The sequence below is a fragment of the Oncorhynchus gorbuscha genome, unplaced genomic scaffold, assembly GCF_021184085.1.
Source record: "Oncorhynchus gorbuscha isolate QuinsamMale2020 ecotype Even-year unplaced genomic scaffold, OgorEven_v1.0 Un_scaffold_203:::fragment_2:::debris, whole genome shotgun sequence".
Lineage (NCBI taxonomy): Eukaryota > Metazoa > Chordata > Actinopteri > Salmoniformes > Salmonidae > Oncorhynchus > Oncorhynchus gorbuscha.
This window is the reverse complement of record NW_025745025.1, coordinates 63,977-75,159: the sequence shown is the minus strand read 5'-3', so window position 1 is coordinate 75,159 and position 11,183 is coordinate 63,977.

Sequence of the window (11,183 nt, the reverse complement as noted above, 5' to 3'; positions counted from 1 at the left end):
CTGTCTGTTTCTCTCTGTCTGTCTTTACATGGCTGTCTGTTTCTCTCTCTCTCTCTCTCTCTACATGGCTGTCTGTTTCTCTCTGTCTCTCTACATGGCTGTCTGTTTATATCTGTGTCTCTCTACATGGCTGTCTGTTTCTCTCTCTCTCTCTACATGGCTGTCTGTTTCTCTCTGTCTCTCTCTACATGGCTGTCTGTTTCTCTCTGTCTCTCTTCATGGCTGTCTGTTTCTCTCTCTCTCTCTCGATGGCTGTCTGTTTCTCTCTGTCTCTCTACGTGGCTGTCTGTTTCTCTCTGTCTCTCTTCATGGCTGTCTGTTTCTCTCTCTCTCTCTACATGGCTGTCTGTTTCTCTCTCTCTACATGGCTGTCTGTTTCTCACTGTCTCTCTACATGGCTGTCTGTTTATATCTGTCTCTCTCTACATGGCTGTCTGTTTATATCTGTCTCTCTCTACATGGCTGTCTGTTTCTCTGTCTCTCTCTACATGGCTGTCTGTTTCTCTCTCTCTCTACATGGCTGTCTGTTTCTCTCTCTCTCTACATGGCTGTCTGTTTCTCTCTCTCTCTACATGGCTGTCTGTTTCTCTCTCTCTCTACATGGCTGTCTGTTTCTCTCTCTCTCTACATGGCTGTCTGTTTCTCTCTGTCTCTCTACATGGCTGTCTGTTTCTCTCTCTCTCTCTCTACATGGCTGTCTGTTTATATCTGTCTCTCTACATGGCTGTCTGTTTCTCTCTGTCTCTCTACATGGCTGTCTGTTTATATCTGTCTCTCTCTACAAGTCTGTCTGTTTCTCTGTCTCTCTACATGGCTGTCTGTTTCTCTCTCTCTCTACATGGCTGTCTGTTTTCTCTCTCTCTCTACATGGCTGTCTCTCTCTCTACATTCTGTTTCTCTCTCTCTACATGGCTGTCTGTTTCTCTCTGTCTCTCTACATGGCTGTCTGTTTCTCTCTCTCTCTCTCTACATGGCTGTCTGTTTATATCTGTCTCTCTACATGGCTGTCTGTTTCTCTCTGTCTCTCTACATGGCTGTCTGTTTATATCTGTCTCTCTCTACATGTCTGTCTGTTTCTCTGTCTCTCTCTACATGGCTGTCTGTTTCTCTCTCTCTCTCTCTACATGGCTGTCTGTTTATATCTGTCTCTCTACATGGCTGTCTGTTTCTCTCTGTCTCTCTACATGGCTGTCTGTTTATATCTGTCTCTCTCTACATGTCTGTCTGTTTCTCTCTGTCTCTCTACGTGGCTGTCTGTTTCTCTCTGTCTCTCTTCATGGCTGTCTGTTTCTCTCTCTCTCTCTACATGGCTGTCTGTTTCTCTCTGTCTCTCTACATGGCTGTCTGTTTCTCTCTCTCTACATGGCTGTCTGTTTCTCACTGTCTCTCTACATGGCTGTCTGTTTATATCTGTCTCTCTCTACATGGCTGTCTGTTTCTCTGTCTCTCTCTACATGGCTGTCTGTTTCTCTCTCTCTCTACATGGCTGTCTGTTTCTCTCTCTCTCTCTACATGGCTGTCTGTTTCTCTCTCTCTCTACATGGCTGTCTGTTTCTCTCTCTCTCTACATGGCTGTCTGTTTCTCTCTCTCTCTACATGGCTGTCTGTTTCTCTCTGTCTCTCTACATGGCTGTCTGTTTCTCTCTCTCTCTCTACATGGCTGTCTGTTTATATCTGTCTCTCTACATGGCTGTCTGTTTCTCTCTGTCTCTCTACATGGCTGTCTGTTTATATCTGTCTCTCTCTACATGTCTGTCTGTTTCTCTGTCTCTCTCTACATGGCTGTCTGTTTCTCTCTGTCTCTCTACATGGCTGTCTGTTTATATCTGTCTCTCTCTACAAGTCTGTCTGTTTCTCTGTCTCTCTCTACATGGCTGTCTGTTTTCTCTCTCTCTACACGGCTGTCTGTTTTCTCTCTCTCTCTACATGGCTTTCTGTTTATATCTGTCTCTCTCTACATGGCTGTCTGTGTCTCTCTGTCTGTCTCTAAATGGCTGTCTGTTTCTCTCTGTCTCTCTACATGGCTGTCTGTTTCTCTCTGTCTGTCTTTACATGGCTGTCTGTTTCTCTCTCTCTACATGGCTGTCTGTTTCTCTCTGTCTCTCTACATGGCTGTCTGTTTCTCTCTGTCTGTCTCTACATGGCTGTCTTTTTATATCTGTCTCTCTCTACATGGCTGTCTGTTTCGCTCTGTCTCTCTACATGGCTGTCTGTTTCTCTCTGTCTGTCTTTACATGGCTGTCTGTTTCTCTCTCTCTCTCTCTCTCTACATGGCTGTCTGTTTCTCTCTGTCTCTCTACATGGCTGTCTGTTTATATCTGTGTCTCTCTACATGGCTGTCTGTTTCTCTCTGTCTCTCTACATGGCTGTCTGTTTATATCTGTCTCTCTCTACATGTCTGTCTGTTTCTCTGTCTCTCTCTACATGGCTGTCTGTTTCTCTCTCTCTCTCTCTACATGGCTGTCTGTTTATATCTGTCTCTCTACATGGCTGTCTGTTTCTCTCTGTCTCTCTACATGGCTGTCTGTTTATATCTGTCTCTCTCTACATGTCTGTCTGTTTCTCTCTGTCTCTCTACGTGGCTGTCTGTTTCTCTCTGTCTCTCTTCATGGCTGTCTGTTTCTCTCTCTCTCTCTACATGGCTGTCTGTTTCTCTCTGTCTCTCTACATGGCTGTCTGTTTCTCTCTCTCTACATGGCTGTCTGTTTCTCACTGTCTCTCTACATGGCTGTCTGTTTATATCTGTCTCTCTCTACATGGCTGTCTGTTTCTCTGTCTCTCTCTACATGGCTGTCTGTTTTCTCTCTCTCTACATGGCTGTCTGTTTTCTCTCTCTCTCTACATGGCTGTCTGTTTTCTCTCTCTCTACATGGCTGTCTGTTTTCTCTCTCTCTACATGGCTGTCTGTTTTCTCTCTCTCTACATGGCTGTCTGTTTCTCTCTGTCTCTCTACATGGCTGTCTGTTTCTCTCTCTCTCTCTACATGGCTGTCTGTTTATATCTGTCTCTCTACATGGCTGTCTGTTTCTCTCTGTCTCTCTACATGGCTGTCTGTTTATATCTGTCTCTCTCTACATGTCTGTCTGTTTCTCTGTCTCTCTCTACATGGCTGTCTGTTTCTCTCTGTCTCTCTACATGGCTGTCTGTTTATATCTGTCTCTCTCTACAAGTCTGTCTGTTTCTCTGTCTCTCTCTACATGGCTGTCTGTTTTTCTCTCTCTCTACACGGCTGTCTGTTTCTCTCTCTCTCTCTACATGGCTTTCTGTTTATATCTGTCTCTCTCTACATGGCTGTCTGTGTCTCTCTGTCTGTCTCTAAATGGCTGTCTGTTTCTCTCTGTCTCTCTACATGGCTGTCTGTTTCTCTCTGTCTGTCTTTACATGGCTGTCTGTTTCTCTCTCTCTACATGGCTGTCTGTTTCTCTCTGTCTCTCTACATGGCTGTCTGTTTCTCTCTGTCTGTCTCTACATGGCTGTCTTTTTATATCTGTCTCTCTCTACATGGCTGTCTGTTTCGCTCTGTCTCTCTACATGGCTGTCTGTTTCTCTCTGTCTGTCTTTACATGGCTGTCTGTTTCTCTCTCTCTCTCTCTCTACATGGCTGTCTGTTTCTCTCTGTCTCTCTCTACATGGCTGTCTGTTTCTCTCTGTCTCTCTACATGGCTGTCTGTTTCTCTCTGTCTCTCTTCATGGCTGTCTGTTTCTCTCTCTCTCTCTCTCGATGGCTGTCTGTTTCTCTCTGTCTCTCTACATGGCTGTCTGTTTCTCTCTGTCTCTCTTCATGGCTGTCTGTTTCTCTCTCTCTCTCTACATTGCTGTCTGTTTCTCTCTGTCTCTCTACATGGCTGTCTGTTTCTCTCTCTCTACATGGCTGTCTGTTTCTCACTGTCTCTCTACATGGCTGTCTGTTTATATCTGTCTCTCTCTACATGGCTGTCTGTTTCTCTGTCTCTCTCTACATGGCTGTCTGTTTCTCTCTCTCTCTACATGGCTGTCTGTTTCTCTCTCTCTCTACATGGCTGTCTGTTTCTCTCTCTCTCTACATGGCTGTCTGTTTCTCTCTCTCTCTACATGGCTGTCTGTTTTTTCTCTCTCTCTACATGGCTGTCTGTTTCTCTCTGTCTCTCTACATGGCTGTCTGTTTCTCTCTCTCTCTCTACATGGCTGTCTGTTTATATCTGTCTCTCTACATGGCTGTCTGTTTCTCTCTGTCTCTCTACATGGCTGTCTGTTTATATCTGTCTCTCTCTACATGTCTGTCTGTTTCTCTGTCTCTCTCTACATGGCTGTCTGTTTCTCTCTGTCTCTCTACATGGCTGTCTGTTTATATCTGTCTCTCTCTACAAGTCTGTCTGTTTCTCTGTCTCTCTCTACATGGCTGTCTGTTTTTCTCTCTCTCTACACGGCTGTCTGTTTATATCTGTCTCTCTACATGGCTGTCTGTTTATATCTGTCTCTCTACATGGCTGTCTGTTTATATCTGTCTCTCTCTACATGTCTGTCTGTTTCTCTGTCTCTCTCTACATTGCTGTCTGTTTCTCTCTGTCTCTCTACATGGCTGTCTGTTTCTCTCTCTCTCTACATGGCTGTCTGTTTCTCTCTGTCTCTCTACATGGCTGTCTGTTTCTCTCTCTCTCTCTACATGGCTGTCTGTTTATATCTGTCTCTCTACATGGCTGTCTGTTTCTCTCTGTCTCTCTACATGGCTGTCTGTTTATATCTGTCTCTCTCTACATGGCTGTCTGTTTCTCTCTCTCTCTACAAGGCTGTCTGTTTCTCTCTCTCTCTCTACATGGCTGTCTGTTTCTCTCTCTCTCTCTACATGGCTGTCTGTTTCTCTCTCTCTCTACATGGCTGTCTGTTTCTCTCTGTCTCTCTGTACATGTCTGTCTGTTTCTCTCTCTCTCTACATGACTGTCTGTTTCTCTCTCTCTCTACATGACTGTCTGTTTCTCTCTCTCTCTACATGGCTGTCTGTTTCTCTCTCTCTCTACATGGCTGTCTGTTTCTCTCTCTCTCTACATGGCTGTCTGTTTCTCTCTCTCTCTCTACATGGCTGTCTGTTTCTCTCTCTCTCTACATGGCTGTCTGTTTCTCTCTCTCTCTCTACATGGCTGTCTGTTTCTCTCTCTCTCTACATGGCTGTCTGTTTCTCTCTGTCTCTCTGTACATGTCTGTCTGTTTATATCTGTGTCTCTCTACATGGCTGTCTGTTTCTCTCTGTCTCTCTCTACATGGCTGTCTGTTTATATCTGTCTCTCTGTACATGTCTGTCTGTTTATATCTCTGTCTCTCTACATGGCTGTCTGTTTCCTCTCTCTGTCTGTCTCTCTGCATGGCTGTCTGTTTCTCACTGTCTGTCTCTACATGGCTGTCTGTTTCTCTCTGTCTGTCTCTCTGCACGGCTGTCTGTTTCTCTCTGTCTGTCTCTCTGCATGGCTGTCTGTTTCTCTCTGTCTGTCTCTACATGGCTGTCTGTTTCTCTCTGTCTCTCTGCATGGCTGTCTGTTTCTCACTGTCTGTCTCTACATGGCTGTCTGTTTCTCTCTCTCTCTACATGGCTGTCTGTTTCTCTCTCTCTCTACATGGCTGTCTGTTTCTCTCTCTCTCTCTACATGGCTGTCTGTTTCTCTCTCTCTCTACATGGCTGTCTGTTTCTCTCTCTCTCTCTCTACATGGCTGTCTGTTTCTCTCTCTCTCTACATGGCTGTCTGTTTCTCTCTGTCTCTCTGTACATGTCTGTCTGTTTATATCTGTGTCTCTCTACATGGCTGTCTGTTTCTCTCTGTCTCTCTCTACATGGCTGTCTGTTTATATCTGTCTCTCTGTACATGTCTGTCTGTTTATATCTCTGTCTCTCTACATGGCTGTCTGTTTCTCTCTGTCTGTCTCTCTGCATGGCTGTCTGTTTCTCACTGTCTGTCTCTACATGGCTGTCTGTTTCTCTCTGTCTGTCTCTCTGCACGGCTGTCTGTTTCTCTCTGTCTGTCTCTCTGCATGGCTGTCTGTTTCTCTCTGTCTGTCTCTACATGGCTGTCTGTTTCTCTCTGTCTCTCTGCATGGCTGTCTGTTTCTCACTGTCTGTCTCTACATGTCTGTCTGTTTCTCTGTCTCTCTCTACATGGCTGTCTGTGTCTCTCTGTCTCTCTACATGGCTGTCTGTTTCTCTCTCTCTCTCTACATGGCTGTCTGTTTATATCTGTCTCTCTACATGGCTGTCTGTTTATATCTGTCTCTCTACATGGCTGTCTGTTTATATCTGTCTCTCTCTACATGTCTGTCTGTTTCTCTGTCTCTCTCTACATGGCTGTCTGTTTTTTCTCTCTCTACATGGCTGTCTGTTTCTCTCTGTCTCTCTACATGGCTGTCTGTTTATATCTGTCTCTCTCTACATGTCTGTCTGTTTCTCTGTCTCTCTCTACATGGCTGTCTGTTTCTCTCTGTCTCTCTACATGGCTGTCTGTTTATATCTGTCTCTCTCTACATGTATGTCTGTTTCTCTGTCTCTCTCTACATGGCTGTCTGTTTTTCTCTCTCTCTACACGGCTGTCTGTTTCTCTCTCTCTCTCTACATGGCTTTCTGTTTATATCTGTCTCTCTCTACATGTCTGTCTGTTTCTCTGTCTCTCTCTACATGGCTGTCTGTTTCTCTCTGTCTCTCTTCATGGCTGTCTGTTTCTCTCTCTCTCGATGGCTGTCTGTTTCTCTCTGTCTCTCTACATGGCTGTCTGTTTCTCTCTGTCTCTCTACATGGCTGTCTGTTTCTCTCTCTCTACATGGCTGTCTGTTTCTCACTGTCTCTCTACATGGCTGTCTGTTTATATCTGTCTCTCTCTACATGGCTGTCTGTTTCTCTGTCTCTCTCTACATGGCTGTCTGTTTCTCTCTCTCTCTACATGGCTGTCTGTTTCTCTCTCTCTCTCTACATGGCTTTCTGTTTATATCTGTCTCTCTCTACATGTCTGTCTGTTTCTCTGTCTCTCTCTACATGGCTGTCTGTTTCTCTCTGTCTCTCTTCATGGCTGTCTGTTTCTCTCTGTCTCTCTACATGGCTGTCTGTTTCTCTCTGTATCTCTACATGGCTGTCTGTTTCTCTCTCTCTCTCTCTCGATGGCTGTCTGTTTCTCTCTGTCTCTCTACATGGCTGTCTGTTTCTCTCTGTCTCTCTACATGGCTGTCTGTTTTCTCTCTCTACATGGCTGTCTGTTTCTCACTGTCTCTCTACATGGCTGTCTGTTTATATCTGTCTCTCTCTACATGGCTGTCTGTTTCTCTGTCTCTCTCTACATGGCTGTCTGTTGCTCTCTCTCTCTACATGGCTGTCTGTTTCTCTCTCTCTCTCTACATGGCTTTCTGTTTCTCTCTCTCTACATGGCTGTCTGTTTCTCTCTCTCTCTACATGGCTATCTGTTTCTCTCTCTCTCTACATGGCTGTCTGTTTCTCTCTGTCTCTCTACATGGCTGTCTGTTTCTCTCTCTCTACATGGCTGTCTGTTTCTATCTGTCTCTCTACATGGCTGTCTGTTTATATCTGTCTCTCTACATGGCTGTCTGTTTATATCTGTCTCTCTCTACATGTCTGTCTGTTTCTCTGTCTCTCTCTACATGGCTGTCTGTTTCTCTCTCTCTCTCTCTACATGGCTTTCTGTTTATATCTGTCTCTCTCTACATGTCTGTCTGTTTCTCTGTCTCTCTCTACATGGCTGTCTGTTTCTCTCTCTCTCTACATGGCTGTCTGTTTCTCTCTGTCTCTCTGTACATGTCTGTCTGTTTATATCTGTGTCTCTCTACATGGCTGTCTGTTTCTCTCTGTCTCTCTCTACATGGCTGTCTGTTTATATCTGTCTCTCTGTACATGTCTGTCTGTTTATATCTCTGTCTCTCTACATGGCTGTCTGTTTCTCTCTGTCTGTCTCTCTGCATGGCTGTCTGTTTCTCACTGTCTGTCTCTACATGGCTGTCTGTTTCTCTCTGTCTGTCTCTCTGCACGGCTGTCTGTTTCTCTCTGTCTGTCTCTCTGCATGGCTGTCTGTTTCTCTCTGTCTGTCTCTACATGGCTGTCTGTTTCTCTCTGTCTCTCTGCATGGCTGTCTGTTTCTCACTGTCTGTCTCTACATGTCTGTCTGTTTCTCTGTCTCTCTCTACATGGCTGTCTGTGTCTCTCTGTCTCTCTACATGGCTGTCTGTTTTCTCTCTCTCTCTACATGGCTGTCTGTTTATATCTGTCTCTCTACATGGCTGTCTGTTTATATCTGTCTCTCTACATGGCTGTCTGTTTATATCTGTCTCTCTCTACATGTATGTCTGTTTCTCTGTCTCTCTCTACATGGCTGTCTGTTTTTCTCTCTCTCTACATGGCTGTCTGTTTCTCTCTGTCTCTCTACATGGCTGTCTGTTTATATCTGTCTCTCTCTACATGTCTGTCTGTTTCTCTGTCTCTCTCTACATGGCTGTCTGTTTCTCTCTGTCTCTCTACATGGCTGTCTGTTTATATCTGTCTCTCTCTACATGTATGTCTGTTTCTCTGTCTCTCTCTACATGGCTGTCTGTTTTTTCTCTCTCTACACGGCTGTCTGTTTCTCTCTCTCTCTCTACATGGCTTTCTGTTTATATCTGTCTCTCTCTACATGTCTGTCTGTTTCTCTGTCTCTCTCTACATGGCTGTCTGTTTCTCTCTGTCTCTCTTCATGGCTGTCTGTTTCTCTCTCTCTCGATGGCTGTCTGTTTCTCTCTGTCTCTCTACATGGCTGTCTGTTTCTCTCTGTCTCTCTACATGGCTGTCTGTTTCTCTCTCTCTACATGGCTGTCTGTTTCTCACTGTCTCTCTACATGGCTGTCTGTTTATATCTGTCTCTCTCTACATGGCTGTCTGTTTCTCTGTCTCTCTCTACATGGCTGTCTGTTTCTCTCTCTCTCTACATGGCTGTCTGTTTCTCTCTCTCTCTCTACATGGCTTTCTGTTTATATCTGTCTCTCTCTACATGTCTGTCTGTTTCTCTGTCTCTCTCTACATGGCTGTCTGTTTCTCTCTGTCTCTCTTCATGGCTGTCTGTTTCTCTCTGTCTCTCTACATGGCTGTCTGTTTCTCTCTGTATCTCTACATGGCTGTCTGTTTCTCTCTCTCTCTCTCTCGATGGCTGTCTGTTTCTCTCTGTCTCTCTACATGGCTGTCTGTTTCTCTCTGTCTCTCTACATGGCTGTCTGTTTCTCTCTCTCTACATGGCTGTCTGTTTCTCACTGTCTCTCTACATGGCTGTCTGTTTATATCTGTCTCTCTCTACATGGCTGTCTGTTTCTCTGTCTCTCTCTACATGGCTGTCTGTTGCTCTCTCTCTCTACATGGCTGTCTGTTTCTCTCTCTCTCTCTACATGGCTTTCTGTTTCTCTCTCTCTACATGGCTGTCTGTTTCTCTCTCTCTCTACATGGCTATCTGTTTCTCTCTCTCTCTACATGGCTGTCTGTTTCTCTCTGTCTCTCTACATGGCTGTCTGTTTCTCTCTCTCTACATGGCTGTCTGTTTCTATCTGTCTCTCTACATGGCTGTCTGTTTATATCTGTCTCTCTACATGGCTGTCTGTTTATATCTGTCTCTCTCTACATGTCTGTCTGTTTCTCTGTCTCTCTCTACATGGCTGTCTGTTTTTCTCTCTCTCTCTACATGGCTTTCTGTTTATATCTGTCTCTCTCTACATGTCTGTCTGTTTCTCTGTCTCTCTCTACATGGCTGTCTGTTTCTCTCTCTCTCTACATGGCTGTCTGTTTATATCTGTCTCTCTCTACATGGCTGTCTGTTTCTCTGTCTCTCTCTACATGGCTGTCTGTTTCTCTCTCTCTCTACATGGCTGTCTGTTTCTCTCTCTCTCTACATGGCTGTCTGTTTCTCTCTCTCTCTCTACATGGCTGTCTGTTTCTCTCTCTCTCTCTACATGGCTGTCTGTTTATATCTCTCTCTCTCTACATGTCTGTCTGTTTATATCTGTCTCTCTCTACATGGCTGTCTGTTTCTCACTGTCTGTCTCTACATGGCTGTCTGTTTCTCTCTGTCTGTCTCTCTGCACGGCTGTCTGTTTCTCTCTGTCTGTCTCTCTGCATGGCTGTCTGTTTCTCTCTGTCTGTCTCTACATGGCTGTCTGTTTCTCTCTGTCTCTCTGCATGGCTGTCTGTTTCTCACTGTCTGTCTCTACATGGCTGTCTGTTTCTCTCTCTCTCTACATGGCTGTCTGTTTCTCTCTCTCTCTACATGGCTGTCTGTTTCTCTCTCTCTCTCTACATGGCTGTCTGTTTCTCTCTCTCTCTACATGGCTGTCTGTTTCTCTCTCTCTCTACATGGCTGTCTGTTTCTCTCTCTCTCTCTACATGGCTGTCTGTTTCTCTCTGTCTCTCTGTACATGGCTGTCTGTTTATATCTGTGTCTCTGTACATGGCTGTCTGTTTCTCTCTGTCTCTCTCTACATGGCTGTCTGTTTATATCTGTCTCTCTGTACATGTCTGTCTGTTTATATCTCTGTCTCTCTACATGGCTGTCTGTTTCTCTCTGTCTGTCTCTCTGCATGGCTGTCTGTTTCTCACTGTCTGTCTCTACATGGCTGTCTGTTTCTCTCTGTCTGTCTCTCTGCACGGCTGTCTGTTTCTCTCTGTCTGTCTCTCTGCATGGCTGTCTGTTTCTCTCTGTCTGTCTCTACATGGCTGTCTGTTTCTCTCTGTCTCTCTGCATGGCTGTCTGTTTCTCACTGTCTGTCTCTACATGTCTGTCTGTTTCTCTGTCTCTCTCTACATGGCTGTCTGTGTCTCTCTGTCTCTCTACATGGCTGTCTGTTTCTCTCTCTCTCTCTACATGGCTGTCTGTTTATATCTGTCTCTCTACATGGCTGTCTGTTTATATCTGTCTCTCTACATGGCTGTCTGTTTATATCTGTCTCTCTCTACATGTCTGTCTGTTTCTCTGTCTCTCTCTACATGGCTGTCTGTTTTTCTCTCTCTCTACATGGCTGTCTGTTTCTCTCTGTCTCTCTACATGGCTGTCTGTTTCTCTGTCTCTCTCTACATGGCTGTCTGTTGCTCTCTCTCTCTACATGGCTGTCTGTTTCTCTCTCTCTCTCTACATGGCTTTCTGTTTCTCTCTCTCTACATGGCTGTCTGTTTCTCTCTCTCTCTACATGGCTATCTGTTTCTCTCTCTCTCT